Genomic DNA, 16,572 nt, shown 5'->3' on the forward strand with positions numbered 1-16,572 from the left:
TACCTACTCTGTAGAGCCAAGACATTGTATTTCAGTAAGGGGCTCAAGATGTAGATAACTTAGAACACTACATGAAAGGCCTCATCAACATTTGTCAAAAACATACACGTTGCAATCCGGGGTACTGCTTGCGACCACAGCCAGATGGCACTCATAAATGCCGATTTGGTTTTCCAAAAGAACTCTAAGCACCAACATCTGTTGATTTTGTTTTAGATGAATGAGGTCATAGAACATCTATGGCTATAAAATCTGCTACTAATGACCCTCTCTTGAACAACTATAATCGCAGATGCATGGTTACATAGACTGCAAATCATGACATTTCATTGACTTTTGACATAACCGATGCAGCCAAATATATTGCCAAATATACTTCAAAAGCTGAAACTGCAAGTACTGGCTACACACAGGTTTATCATCAAATTATCACACAACAGCTTCCTCCTAAAGCCAACATACAACGCACTGCAACTGCTTTACTCCTCAACACTATTGCTAGAGATGTTTTGCCAAGTATTGCATGCAGTTTTTAGTTCTGCATAAACCTTTCACCCAGTGGAACCAATTGCTCGCAGGCTTTGAGAACCCAGTTGATGCTTACACACAATTCAGTCATGAAAATCCCTTACTCGTTGACCAAGATCAATTACTTAAAAATGCAGTGGAACAAGCGGCGGCCCAACTTGCTCAAGATGCAGAAAACATTCCTGAAAATCCTCCCCATGAACGTGAGCCCTGGATGGGCCTACTTGACCAAGAAGACGACTTGCCTCTTGCTCAACCTGCTTTACAAACCAATCCGGATTTTAGCTGGGTTGTCGATAGCCAAGATCTCCTACACCTTGTCCCACACGCTCCTACTTTTATAATTGATACTCAAAACAATTACAACCCACCTCCCATTGGAATACCCCTTGTTGATATTGCCCAACTAAACAATGAGCAAAGGTATGTCTATGACCGCATAGACAACCATTACCAACTTCCCAATCCTCCTCCCCTCAGAACACTTGTTCTTGGTTCCGCTGGAACAGGTAAAAGCTTCCTAATTCAAGCATTGCATCAACTACTCGGTCAACGTTGCAAACCTTTGGCTCCTACAGGTGTTGCGGCATTGAACATTTCTGGTTTGACCATTCATTCTTTCCTACACTTTGCTAAACCTACTGACACTCGGCAGCTAAATGGCCCTGCTTTGCAAATTCTTTAAGCTAAGTGTCTGCAAATTAAATGCATCATAATTGACGAACTTTCAATGATTGGCTGCCGCCTGATAAATGCAATTGAGAAATGTTTGCGACAAGCCTTCCCTGAAAAATCTGACCAGTTTTTTGGTGGCTGCTCCATAATCATGTTTGGCAATTTTGGTCAACTACCGCCTGTTTTAGATGCCAAAATGTTTCAGCCCAACGTCAGGAGTGCTGTTTGTTTGCATGGCCACTCAGCTTACCAAACCTTTGATACTGCGTTCTTCTTAACCCAATGTATGCGTCAAGCAAACAATCTAATCTTCCGCGATCTATTACTAAGGCTTTGGGATGGAGAGTCGACCGAGCAAGACTATGAACTCGTTTCGCACCGATTTTCTGTCTTTGCTGATCATGATCCCATTTTTGATACTGCTACTCCTCTATTTCCAACATGTGAATTGTTCCACGACTACAACTTAAACAGACTTTTACTAGTTGGCAGTCCCATTGCTCAGATTAACTCAAAACACGCTGGCCGCAATGCTCACTTGGCATCTTCTAATCTTTCATACGGTCTTCAACGCACTGTATTTCTATCAGTCGGTTCGCGAGTTATGCTTAGAGCAAATATTTGAGTTGAGAAGGGATTAGTCAATGGTTCAATTGGTACTGTCTTGCAAATCTAATACTGTTGTCTGCATATTTCCAGATTATACTGGTCCAACATTTTTTTCCAAACACCCCAACAGTTTTCCAGTTATACTTATCAAGCGTACTTGGACTGCTGGCCATGCAACTCTTAGCCGTACAGGCATTCCTCTCGATCTAGCATGGGGTTTGACAATACACAAGAGTCAAGGTCTTACCATGGCTAAAGCTGTCATTGATATAGGCCACTACGAAATGACTGCTGGAATATCGTTTGTGCTCTCTCTCGAGTTCGAAACATCAATGACTTACTTTTTAACAACTTCGCTAGGGAGCGCATCACTCGATTAGCTACCAATGACCAAATCTTACAACGCAAAAGAGAGGAGACTAGACTGCGTGACCTTTAAAGAATAGAGAAACATAATATTATTATGCTTTATTATTTATCTTGAGGTGTTGACTGGTGTTATAAAAAAGAATCAAGGAGATTAACCCACCAGAAGCTGAGATATAGCCAGCCAAACACAGGTCTACCTAATAACGAATCAGAGGTAAAACCCTTCGAAAATCTCGAGAATTGTGACGTATGAAATCGACTTATTGGACATGTGCCGGAGTTCCGCACCCTTACCGCCATCACGTATACTGATTGTTTTAAGCTACGAGATGCGAAACGCTTCTCACAATAGTAAAGAATTTGAAAACTAGCTCTGGTTTCTCAGGAAAACCAATCAAACATTGTGTGATAAAGGCAGTTGCCCACAACCCTTTGCCATGATTTTTCAAAACATAAGAGCAGATTTTGACTATTGTGCCTCAAATTTTATCTCGATCTTTACGGATATGCTCTGAAGATCCTCTGTCCAACAAACGGCGCGTGTATAGTCTATATTATACGATATCCGTGATTTGCAGTTTGTTTAGAATAAGAAATGGTAATGTGAATTTTTGTTCATTCATCATCTTTCTACTGTGTACCTACTGCAGCATTAAGTTGATTTGCATGATTATCGTCACTATTAACAGACTGTAAGTTCACTACGGCCATAATTTTAAAAAGAATAACTTGACCGTGATGCTCTTGCTGTAAGAAAAGAAAATGATAACTTTTGATTTGATTCTTCTATTTATCTATTATCTTATCTATGATTATTTTTTATGATTAACATAATAATCATAATGCATATTATACAAAATAATAATATAACTGTGTATAGAATAAATGAAGTAACTAATATAATTTGTAGAAAATTCCAAATGATAACCGAGATTGATGATTGATTTAATTGATTCCATTTATTAGCTATAGATAAAAAAATCTGAACAGCGCTAAAAACGAGTCTGAATAGGGAAGCTAAGTGGGAGAACAACAAAATTAGGCTGAACTAGCAAGATAGCGAAATGTTGCGAAATAATAGATGCGTGTAATTATTTCATGCTAAAACTAATCTACACGTCAGAGGGACTGGTTCGGAATTCTAAGAGCAATGATTGTTAGGCCCAATTTGATTGTTCTATACTTCCAGGGATTAAACCAATTAAAATGTCGTGATTTTTATAGGAGAGCGCATTAGTTGGCTTAATTGACCAATGGCACACAAGTTGATTTCATACGTTATATATTGATGCTAATATGAGGATTACCAAAACACTTATGTCTTTTTGTAGACCTGTGTTTGGCTGGCTATATCTCAGCTTCTGGTTGGTCAATCTCCTTGATTCTTTTTTTGTTTTTTTAGAACATCAGTCAACACCTCAAAATAAATAATGAAGCGTAATAATATTATGCTTTCTCTATTCTTTAACAGATACTGTATACTTATAACAGATATTGTAATATCAACAATTAACCAATTACTCGTATACCTCGTTTCAACCCAACCTTACCTCCAAAATAAATTGTTAGTTGCACCTTTTTGGAGTCGTACTCCCTCAAATTTATTTTATATTATCTCAAACAAATCTCATTTACAATATTATACTCTGTCAATTCCTGCTGAGAACTACTTTTTCAACAACCAGCAGTACCCTTTCTCTTTCCATTATCACTTTGGTCGTAGGCTGTATGACAGGGGAATTTCTAGTAGTTACAAAAGATCAGAATTCTACAAAAGTAGAATTCTTTAGTTAGATGTTGTAGGCTTCGCCTACAAGCTAAGAAAACACTCCTAAAAATCCTCCCCATGAACGTGAGGGAGGATGTTCAGGCTGTTGTACGCTTCGCCTACAACATCTACTAAAGAATTCTCTGAATCAGATGAGTTGTTGTTATTATTTTGAGTAGCGTGTTGTTGAACATTAGCATTTGATGTTGATGGTTGTTGTGAGGATTTTTTATTTCTCCTCCTCCGTAATAGTTGGGAGACACGTGGACGGCCACTGCGACGACATGGTGTTCTGGGAGGTTGTAAGTCCATAGTAGTTGTCAAGTTGTTTTGAAATGAAATTCAAAAGGTCAATTATGTAAAACAAAAGGTTGTATAAAAATCAGACCTAATCTATTACTAGCTAAAACCTATGTTTTACAACAATAAAATGAATATTAATTCAAGCTGTAGGTTTAACCTACTGTACGTAATTTAACTAACAACAGCAATAATGAAATATGTTTATTATATCTCTGAAATGCAATGTTAAAAGTAAAATGGCAAGCTGTCGTGTAATATACACAGTTTGGAAGTTGTGTTGGAAAGTTGAAAGTTGGTTGTGAAGATTTTTGTGAATGGTTTTGACAGCGATATGTAACAGAAAGCAAGCATTAGCATTAACGCGTCTGGAAGTTTTCTGCAAACTGAAGTAAAATAAAGAAATATCCTTGTCACAAAGGGGCATTTTAGTTCGGCCCTAGCTTGTAGATAAGATGTAAAGAAGACTGGCTAATGTTCTAGATAATTTAATGAAACCTTCGGTAATTGGACAAAAACAGGCTGATAAACTGTGTACCACATTTTCGTATCTGTAAATCGGTCTTAGCCTCAAACGGTCTACGTTAATTAAAGAAACCTTCGGCAATTGGATACTGCCATCATTATATACTTCGGTGTTGTAAATTCTAATGATTATTTTTATGATTAAATATTATAATAATCTTTTTTATAAAACCAAATAATTAATTCGACTAATAAAATCGACAAAAAAGAAACAATCACTTTTCTGTACTTCAAAGTTTAAAGAAACCTTCGGCAATTGAACAATATGATAGACTGGTGAAATGTCCACGCTTTTTTCGGGAAATGCGCACGACTTAATAGTTCTCTCTGTCGCACCGCCTTATCGACGTTTCGTTGGCCGGTCTTAATTTTGATTAAAAAAGGTTTCTCAAGTTGCTATTTCGATTTTAAACCAAATTAATCTGTCTATTTATGTATCATCCGATCAGATGGGTTAGTTTTAGGATATTGCGGTAACCTTTCAAAGACTTGGCAACATATTTAAATAGGTTTATAAGTGTTTTGTATCATTATTATACTTGAACGACTCTACACAAAAATGGTAAAATTTGTTGAAGAGACTTCGGTACAAGGGTTTGGTTACGGCTGTTAATGGATAATTTTCGGGAGTTGTATGCACATGTGCATTTGTCATAAATCTCCCAAACAATCGCATTGCTCGTGTTTGGTCGTTGGAATAGTGCGGCCATCTTTATTTCGTATCTCAACTGGAACCCTGTATTCTCTAGAAATGATATTCCTTGACTCGATAGAATAACCCAGTTATACAGTATAAGGTGTTAAGTACCATGCAAAATAGCGATGACTAGGCTACATTTCTACCTAATCTGTAGAGCCAAGGCATTGTATTTCAGAAAGATTGAGTTACTCCTGTCACAGAAAAAACTTATTGAAGGCAGCTGGAAAAAACAAACGTAGGATGATCTACCTTTTCAGACTAAGTTTCAGGCCTCAACAGTTCAGGCTAGGCAACATTAAGGCATGTGGTGGTCAACTATAGACAAGTTATTAAAACATTTTTTTAAATTGCAACAAAACTAAAAAATGTTTTTTTGTAGAAATCTTTCATTTCATGAAAATGCCACAATGAAGGGCGGGAAAACTTCTTATTCCATTTCTAAAGGCGAAAAAAACTGTAAGACTGGGATGCTGTAACTCGGGGTCCACTGGACTACAACTCACCTGATTCTTTGCGACAACTGTTATACCTTCCAAACACTACAGTTTATCCACTTGGCACATTTCGTTCATCATTGTTCAGTTGCCGCAAATATTGAAATTTGAACATCACTGGTTAGGTATGACTAGAAGAGTAGCGACTTCATAGTAGGATGTGTACCATGTGATAAAAAGGGCACTGGCTATTTCCATGTACCCCGTAAAGCTTGTTGAATACAAAAACCTGTTCTCCGATGTGAGCATGGGCATACTCAAACTTTTGCATATCTCCGAAATTGTAATTGTAAACTAAAATCATAATTGTTAGGCCTATTGCTGACCAAATTGCTGACAGTTGCTGATCTGGTAGTAGAATACGTGAACCTGCAACATGACACTCCTAATGTGATTATAAGTGAAAATAGATTGGAATTCATTTCAGAACTCTTGACTCATTTAAATAAATTGTTGAGTATTGACAAATGCAGTTGCACTGCTTACCAGGCCCTCAAAGATGAACAAATTGAACACTGGTTTAATACATTCAGCAACTTGGTATCAACTATTGTGAACAAGTCGCAAACTGACTGGGACATAATGACTAAGTTTGTAGGACATACTAATATGTGCTACAAATACGTCATCGGAACACCCTTGGGATCAGAGCTCTCAGCCCAAAGAATTTTGAATACAGGATTATCAATAATTTGAAGCCAAATGATAGCATTTCATTTGTGATTACCAAACAAATGACTGATGATGATCTCAACGCTGCCATTAGACCTTCATTCTAGCAATCACAGTTTGTGCTCAGTCCTTATATATTATTGTCACTTATAATTTCAACAGTTATTTATCTGATATTATTGCAAGAGTCAAATCGCAGTTTCAGTCTTTATTCTAGCTTGTTTTGTATTTTTAGTGAACACACTTTACTACCTTTCCAGCAGCAAGTTGAGTTTTGTGCTCACTCACCATTTGTTAGACATGCACCGATAGCCAGAAACTGCTCAAGTTCACTGAGTGTTTTCTGTCAGCATTAGCCAGTACCCATCTAACCTAAGTTCTATTATTCAGCCTTGTAAAATCACCTATCGTTATGACTATGCTGTTGAATGCAACTTCTCAGAATAGCAGTTGTATGCCCTTTCTATAGTCGTGAAAGACTCACCAACCCAACTCGAAACAAATGACTGAAGCACAAATGTGCTGAGACTGGAATCGTAACCTTTCCTCAGAAAGAGCCTCTACAGCCTACTACAACTACATACATGTACAGCTATTTCCATAGAAGAAAACTCCTAGTCTTAGATTAGATTTACTTATCTTTATGAGTAATTATCCCCAAAGCAGTGACCAGCCACAGGAATGTGCTGTTTGTTTATTACTTATCATCAACAAGGCTGTTGACAAAATTAATACAAGAATGAGGTTTTCAATCTTTGGTACATGCTTAAAATTTTTATTCAGAATTATTTTTTATTACACATATCTCTTTCAGTTTGTATTTCCCTGAACTTATAATGTATATCGCCACTCATACATATCACCCTACTCTGTGTTAGAGTTTTTGTTACACAAGTTGATACAATACTTTCGGACAGGATGTCATAGTTGATCTAGTTTCAAGCCATGTCAACGCTGATGTGTTTCTGTCATACATGAATAACAATGCAGGTTTTCTAGTGTCAGTTACCATGTAGTACAGCTGACTACTTTATACTAACATTTTTATTATGTTATTTATTATAGTTTTAAAGAAACTAATAAGTAGCCTTGTTTATTTCAGCTTTAATTTTAGCGCACAAAATATTTTATCTGATTACCCGAATATCAGTACAAACACTATACACTTGTTCTATAGTAGAACAGCTACCCAGAGTAGCACTTCTTGCTCCTTTGAATCATGATTGTATAACAAGGAACTTTTAGTTATAACTGCTAATGCATACTGACCTTTAAAAGGAGCTGCTTTGACCTCTAAAAATGCTCTCATTTTTTGGGGTTGCTCCAGAATTTCATTTCAGTATTTAGCAATCAAATTATTATTTATTATTAATATATCAGTGTTTCACTCGATTTTAAATCAGGGGCAGGATCCACAAACCATTGTAATTACCTAGCATGCCAAACAATTTGAGTGATATAACTACCTAATTATGAGCTCTTAGACAGGTCAGGGCAGTAAACGATATTTGACCTGCACATACCCCAACTCCTAAATAACCAGATCTATTCTATAGGTGGTAATGAGCAAATTTGCTAGAGCCGAGTACCATAGGTAGTTGGCTACCTGGCTAACGCTGGGGCATCCATCTGTTCATCGCTCTCTGATGTCAGCATCTGCCAATCCGTTATGAAGATTTCCTAGTCGATGGACCGGAAAACTGTGGTTCAGTGGCATGTCCTTGCAAGATTGCTGACATGCCACTTATATCACTTCCAGTTCACCTGTACTCAATGTTACTGTGCTTAGCACGTGCAGTTTGACTTCATTTCAAGTAGCCTGTTGTAGACTACCGTTCTATTCATTACCCATTAACTGTATTATTTGATAGTATTTTATTTAGATGAGAAAAAGGGTGAAGTGTTTGCTTACAGTGTCAACGCAATATGATGATCTTATGTAACAACTGTTTGGTGCTGCTTAAAGATTTTTTCTTTCCTCAGTAGCTTGATTACATTCTAGCTCACTTCGTACCATTCTTATATATTAGCTGTTTCCTGTCTGTTACACAATCATATTAGACTTGATATGCCATTGCATACCCTAGGACACTTGTGTATTCGCGGCATCTAACTTTCGCGTTTTCGCGGTGTCATCCTCTCGCGAAAGTTTCATGTGCGAAACTAAACTATCATAACAAACTAGCGAAAAAGCGAAACTAAATAGCTTTGTTCGTTGATACAGTAGAATGGAATTTTATAACGACATTTATTTTAACGTTTTTAACGACCACCATAGCATCGTTAAAATATAAACCAACAAAATAATTTGACTGCCAAAATTTTATTACGTTATTATTTTGCAAATAATTATGATTATTTTCCCATTAAGAATGATTTATAATGATAAGAATTTGATGTCAATGCACATGCATTAGTAGCGCTATCGTTTGCTGGGGACATCAATCAATGCAGCGAGCACCGTGTGTTGAAAGAAAATAAGACACACTGACACTCGCAGTACTACACAAGCAGCATGGCTCTGAAAAGGTTTGGATTCACCACTGACACCTCTTCAATAACTTGTCATTTTTTGAGATTTGTTTTGTTTTAAGTGATGTGACTGCCGAGACGTTTTTAAATTAAAATAGGGAAAACATGACCGCAGTTAAAACGCTCAGAAAAAAGACATCTTTTTCTTTTGAGCGTTTTAACCAAGATCAATTTTGCGGATTTTATTTTAAGTTCATTCGGAGGCTTTTACGCTTTAGATGGGACATGGCCAAGCGGGTGTTTGATAAAACCTAATCTTCTGCAAACCTTTATAAAAGTCGTTAACAAAAATATTTTGCCTCTGATGATGATAATAATGATGCCTAAGAACTACTAGAAGTTGATGTTTGTCTCTATGGCTTGGAATGAAGTGAAATTCTACAGCGATAAAAACCGCGTCCATGGCCGTTGGGCAAATAACTTTTCGAATAAATGATGTTGAGGTCGAGTTATCTGAAAGAATTTATCATCGCGTTGAAACTGACCAAACAAATCCGTTTGAGTTGACCATGTGTTTGAGATGAAATGTTACATTTTATCTGAGGGCGAGTTATCCGAGTTAGACTGTACTTACCGTAAAAAAATTCCCAAAAAGATGGGGCGGCTCAGCCGGCCAGTGAAAACGGGTCTGTTGATAGTCCAAGAAACAAATGGCAGCAAGCGATCAAATTGCATTATCGACCTTGCCCACACCATTCTACCTGCGGTTCACAATTACAAACTAGTCGCAAATTTAATTTTTTTTTTTCGGTGAACTCAACCTGAGGAATCTAATTATGTTTGTTCCACTGCATTTATTTTCACATCACTATATTTTCGCACTCAACAGAGCTGCGAAATTAAGTTGCTTCGAAATTTTACTCTGTGAGCTACTCACGAAACTAAATACTAGCGAAATATAAGTGTCCTAGGGTAACACCACTCATCTTCAATGCACAATAGTAAACTTGCTAGTTGTAACTTGTAGTGCAAAGTCTTGGGCCAACTGAACTTTGTCAACCCACGTGATGGCTGATGACTTGAAAAAAATTCATTGAACTAGGCTAACACCATCTTGCTCTCTGAGACACATTCTTGTTTGTGGGTAACTAGAAACTCTCATCGATCATAAAGATCAGAGTAAATAAAACTGTATTAAAAGTCGATGGACAATAACCGTATCGATTTTCTGAAGGTGCAGTCTGAAGGATGTTTATTTTTTTACTGAGATTTTATGGTGGCAAATTATCAGACCTGTAAACTTAGGTACATAAAACTTGCTTGGCTAATACACGTAATTCAGTAGACACACACACAGCCAGGTGCATAAATTATTTCTGCATATTTATGTTAGCACATTTCGAAGTTGGAAACAAAAGCTAAGGATGGATATACTTCCAAGTTCAAAAAGCTTTTTAATGCTGTGTCACAATGCTCATGATTACATGTGATTATTTTAAATCCAATTAATGATGGACAAAAAGTAATTACGGCACATTTGATGAATGCAGGAATGTTGTTAGTTACTCTGCATCTGTATGCATGAACCCACAAAGATTGTACATATCTGTTGTATATAGTTTTACTTTCATTTTAGTTTGAGGCAAACTTTGAAATGATACAAAGTTATGAACATCCGCTGAGATGCTACGATTAAGAATAAATTTACTGCTTATAGAATTATTAAAACTACTTAATTAAGAGACCTGCACCACACACGGTGGCATGAACTCGTTTGGGACTGTTATAACCCATAGACCGCAAGATGGCTGTTGCGTCAGTGAACGTGACAATATCTGGCGGGTTGTTGAGGCTCATTCACAAACATTTTACGAAGCCCTAAAATGCTAGCTTGCTCAGTTGGTATCCATTCACTGAGAATTTGTGTACAACCAAAGTATTGGTAACCATAGCACATGGTCTTTACCCGTCTCCTTAGAGTACTTATAACAACATTAAGTGTGGTATTTAGACTACAAATGCTATTGAACATGTAGCTAGGGTTATTCTGTAATCAGTGATTAGGTTAACAGAACAACATACTGGGAATGCTGCCAAAAACTGAATTCTGATACTACTGCTAATGAAACTTCTCTATATTGTGTAAATAGTTGTCAAGTCACTGACAAATGGCAAGCATCTACATTTTTCCAAATTGAAATGGAATTTTCAAAAATGATGCTATGTTCTGGAGATTGGTAAGCCCCTAAATCTATCATAACTGGAACGATTATTAAAATTTAACAATTTATTTGAAACAAAGAAAAATGAATAAATGAAAATAAATGAAAGAATAGAACTGTTAAAACAGTTATAGTTAAGGTATACAATAGATCAGCACCGTAATGATATAACCTAAGAGTCTTATAGCAAAATAAATTGTATCTGAAATGCTATGGAGGCCACAGAACTGGCTATAGCAGCCTGAGTATCATCTAATCCTTCGAATGTAATCCATGTTCATACCACTGTAATGTTCATATCAGTGTTTGATATCAGCAGTATCCATGAATTACTAACTTGGGAACTCGTATATTCAGATTAATCTTTAAAACCGTCTCTCCAAATCTGACTCAATGGACCAATCAGAGCTGTTATCCTCTACAAAAAAGGTTTTGTGTTGTTTTTCATGCAGTGTGGAATTTGGAACCTATCACCTTTAATTTAACTAATCCACTTCCAATTCGTTCAATCATTCAACAATATCAGGTTGAATATTGGTGAGAGCAGGGTGGACTGAAGACCTCAAAAAAGACTTCAAGACTACATTTAACACAAGGGAGATAACTCTTATTATGCATAACTCAAGTGCAATAGTATTCTTGAAATCCTGTGTTAAATGTAGGGAAAGGAATTAGTACAGATTTTTTTATCTAGCATCAACTAGGAACTATAAAAGGCAGCATATCAGAGCAAAAGCTTGGCTACACACACGGCTAGAATGCATGAGCAATGCATCGTTTCAAAACGAATATTTGGTAATTATGGTCTTATTCAATTTTACCCATTTCCGACACAAGCTAGTATCCAGGATTGGCTGGAACAATGATGATATCATGGCTTTCAACAAATGACTATTTGTATCTAGACAAAGATATCCTTGATGTAATCGTTTATATTAAAGCTACTACAAATTAGGAACTATTACGAAACACTATATAAATTTTTTGATAATTAACTGCTTGAAAATCATTTTTTCTATATTTTAACTCATATTACAAACTTCAACTATTTTTATACTTGGTTATTTTAATCGTTAACATGAATAATTGTTATTTCTTTCAGAACCTTTAGAATTGCAGAGCTGCACACACGCTAGTGCTATCACATATCATTGATTATAATTGTTAGAATATAAATATCCTAAATACCATGCCGATACTTCAGTAACGTCTTGGAAAGTCCAGTAAGGACATTATGGTTTCAATTGTTGAAACCAGTGTAACTAAATTAATCAAGTAACAATTGAAATCTGTGATAGCACATTGAAACAATGTGCTATCGCATATCATCTACATGTATATATATTTCTCCAAGTATGTTTTTTGTCGTATGTCTGCCTGCATTCCAGCTATAGCTATTCAAATCTTGATATTGCGATTCCGCATTCTCATGGACTTGAGCTCACGACGATGGATCGACAAGTTTCTTATCCGGAAGTTCTACCACTGTGCTAGAACAGCATAGTGATTGGATAAGTTCTCATTTACCGCATACACAATGCCCGTGCTAATTATTCTAGCCTTGCATCCATGAGTCCGCTTCTGGTCACACATATTGTGGGACCTAACTATATGCAACGCGATGCTTATTCATCTTTTTTGTTAGGGCTAATTTATTCAGGTCCACGATAATGCCAACAATTTATCTCAAACATAAAATTTGGCGATTTGTGTACTGATTATATACAGTAGAACCTCGGCTCTTGGACGCTGCGGTTCTTGACCTACTCGGTTTTCAACCAAAGATTTTGAGATTTGTTCATCACAGATCTTGAACATAAATTTGACAGCATGCGCATTGGAATTGGAACAGTTCTGTAAGCAGCATGAAAACATTCGTTAAAAACGGAGAAGCAATTTACGCTTCATAAATTTTTTACAAAAAAGGAGATATCATCTGGAATGAAAAGATTTGCCGAAGAGATTTGCTAGAGATATAACCCCTCCAGTCGAGTTACCCTAAAATGTTTTGGAGGAGGATTCTCCTTCAAAGATGAGAAGTAAACGTGCCATTGCTGCCTATATTTTCCTTTCCTTACGATTTTTGATGTAACTGATCTGTTGCATTTTTTTGCTGTTTCATTATCATATTTTGCAATTTTTATCATTGTATCTTAACCTTTAATGTTTTTGATGTTTTAAAAGCAAAACATACGGAATGTTTACTTTTGTTGTCTTTTTCCATCATCGTAAATAGAAAACCTTTTATTAAAATTAAACACGATTTATATCTACCCGTTTTTATTTATAGTATGCAGTACAATTCAAGGTGTAAAATACTTCACCGAAGTTGTCTTCTCGCCTTGGAATGGATTAAAATTTACTTACATTCATTATGTTATTGAAAGAAACATGTCGCTGAAAGTGATGAAATTTCAAATTCACAGTGGTTTGAAAACCTTTACAGTTGTTTTAATTTTATCTTTTAATTCATTTCAACTACACAAACACTTCTCTCATGATATGTAGTTTAAAAGTTAGAATGGCAAATGTTGTTATGTTAAATACAAATGAATTTTCTATCCAAAGAATTTTTTATTACCCGAGCAATGATGAGTAGCACAGTTAGTTAATTATAATTGTCAGAATATAAATATCCTAAATATCCTGCCGATAATTTGGTAACATACTGGGAAGTCCAGTAAGGACGTTATGGTATCGATTGTTGAGACTACCGTATGCTGGAACAAATAGACTACTGACAATACCCTAGAATTCTTTTAAATCATCACATCTCACAACAGCTTTTTAATGAATGCTGCAGGAAAATTCATACAGCTTTATAATGAATGCGATATCTAAAACTTATTATGTAACTAACTAAATTAGTCAAGTAACAATTGAAATAAATAGATCATTGTTACGTCCGACACTTTAGGGACACACGTAGACAGAAGAAACAAAGACAGAACTGATAATAGAGAGATGGGATGCAACATTCTAACTTGGGCTAGGTGAAAACTGAATGAATTATACTAACAAGACATATATGATTGTACATGTAACTTAGAAGATTCATACCATAAACATGGCGTTGCTCCTTCACCAAATCACGTATGATATTCTCTATAAGAGCATCTTTCATGGACAATCTATGTTTCCTAGCAACACAATACGCTTCCTTACACCACGGCCTCTACAAATTCATACATGGAAATTGTAATCAAACATTAACTTGGAAGTAAATAGAAAAACACATTGTCATTAACTTTAACTTCAATTTGGTGTTAAAATTGTTCAACATTTTTTCATATTAGCATCAGTACAGGTCAATAACAAATGCAAACTGTTGTCGTTATTACTTGGTGAAGAACTAATTATCATGGTATACAATTCTAAATATGTAAGTGGCTTCAGTAGAATCTCGGTTATAAAAACCTGACAATAACAAAAACCCCATAACTAATATAATTGTGATTGTTTTATTATTGAGCTTAGTTTCCTAAAATAATTGAGACTATCACTTTACACTAATTGAGACTGTAAAGTTCTCTTGTTTCAATATTGTGTAAAAGCAAGCCAATGATTAATATTGATACGTTTAGTCACTTCGCTGCGTGAAATATAGATTTTAAGATTGCCAAGCGAAACTAATGGTTTCCTGAAAATTAAATGGCTTTAGGACTGATCTATGGGCATTGCTTTTCCATTGCGATTTTGTGATTAAACTAAAATGTGATCTTCCAGACGATCAATTGGTCCTTCCATATAAAACGCTGTTCAAAAACATTCATAATGTAAAAATGCAATGGCAATGTTTTTTTTTTAAAACATCACTTTTTAGTGTTATTGCAAAACAGAATGGTTCAAAGATTGGCGTATTAAAAATAATTTTACTAACTACATACAAATCCAAAATTGAAAGGTACAACAATAACCATTGCATGATTGGGTACCCTCATTTATGACACCATCTGTTTGCAGAATAGTACAAAGCATATGCAGATGAGATATGATATGTGTCTATCTACCTGTGGAGAGAAGAAAGAAGCGATTCCTTCCCACAGCTCAGGCTTATCAGCTGGAAGTTGAAGACTGAACATGAGACCAGTGAAAGGATCAACAAATCCATTACCGTTCATACGTTTAGACAGACACATGTAATGCTCACGAGGGCAGTCTCTGGAGACGTAAACAAGAAGTATATCGTTAACTACTTCTGACCAGACAAGAGCTCCAGCTTCTACAATGGTAATATTACCACATGAACTATCCGATTAGCAACTGACCGATATTATGTAACAGAAAAAAAGCTGAATATCTGATAACTTTAATTTAACAAAATTCCTATGAATCTATGGCAGAAAGTTAACGTAATGAGAATCCTGCAGACTGACTTATAGCAAAGAGAAAATTATATATATATATGTCATTTGAATGAATTCTGTTGCATTTTCAATAAAGGTTCCATGCATGCCTAAGTTTTTGTAGTATAATAAAAAATTTACAGCATAGACCTTGACCAAACACGAACGATCACTTTTGTAGATGACCAAATGACTCAAATCTTTTTAGCAGCTAAAAGATTTGTATGAGGTTATCCCACGACCAAACTCGAGCGAAGCGATTGTTTGGGAGCTTTATGATAAATGCGTATGTGCACACAACTCACGAAAATTATTCATCAACACCGTCGCAAACCCTTAAACCTAAATCTCATTAACAAATTTAACCATCTTTTAATGGAGTCGCTTAAGTATAATAACGATACAAAACACATGTAAACCTATTTAAATATGTTACCAAGTCTTTGAAATTTGTAGACAATATCCTAAAACTAACCCATCTGATTGGGTTATACATAAATAGACAGATTAATTTGGCCTAAAATTGCCATTAAAACTTGGACAAGCCTTTTTTAATCAAAATTAAGACCGGCTAACGAAACGCCAATAAGGCCGTGCGACATAGAGTAGAACCATTAAGTCATGCGCATTTCAACGAGAAAAATGTGCACGTTTCACCAGTCTATGGCATTGTCCAATTGCCGAAGGTTTCTGTAATTAACGTAGAAATACTGTAAAGTAATCATTTTTTTGCTGATTTCAAAGTAACTGACATTTTGGACCCATTATAATGAGTACTTTGGTATTCCAACTGATGTCCAAAGCAGTGAAAGTAAAGGAAATGATGATGACATTTTTCTAACGATTCTTATAAGATGATTACAATATTTAATTATAAGAATAATTATTCGAT

General features: G+C 35.8%; 1 protein-coding gene and 1 long non-coding RNA gene across 2 annotated transcripts in view; both read right to left on the minus strand.

Annotated features, from left to right (window-relative positions):
* LOC137410571 (uncharacterized) overlaps positions 1 to 16,572 on the minus strand; it is a 37,781-nt gene that overhangs the window by 18,180 nt on the left and 3,029 nt on the right. The gene's annotated exons all lie outside the window — the stretch shown is intronic.
* LOC137410572 (uncharacterized) lies at positions 11,490 to 15,493 on the minus strand. Its single transcript, XR_010981224.1, has 3 exons — positions 15,345 to 15,493; positions 14,395 to 14,509; positions 11,490 to 11,752 (listed from the first exon to the last, which is right to left on the minus strand). It is a non-coding gene; the product is annotated as an uncharacterized lncRNA (long non-coding RNA).

This window comes from Watersipora subatra, chromosome 1 (genome assembly GCF_963576615.1).
Source record: "Watersipora subatra chromosome 1, tzWatSuba1.1, whole genome shotgun sequence".
Taxonomy (NCBI): Eukaryota; Metazoa; Bryozoa; class Gymnolaemata; order Cheilostomatida; family Watersiporidae; genus Watersipora; species Watersipora subatra.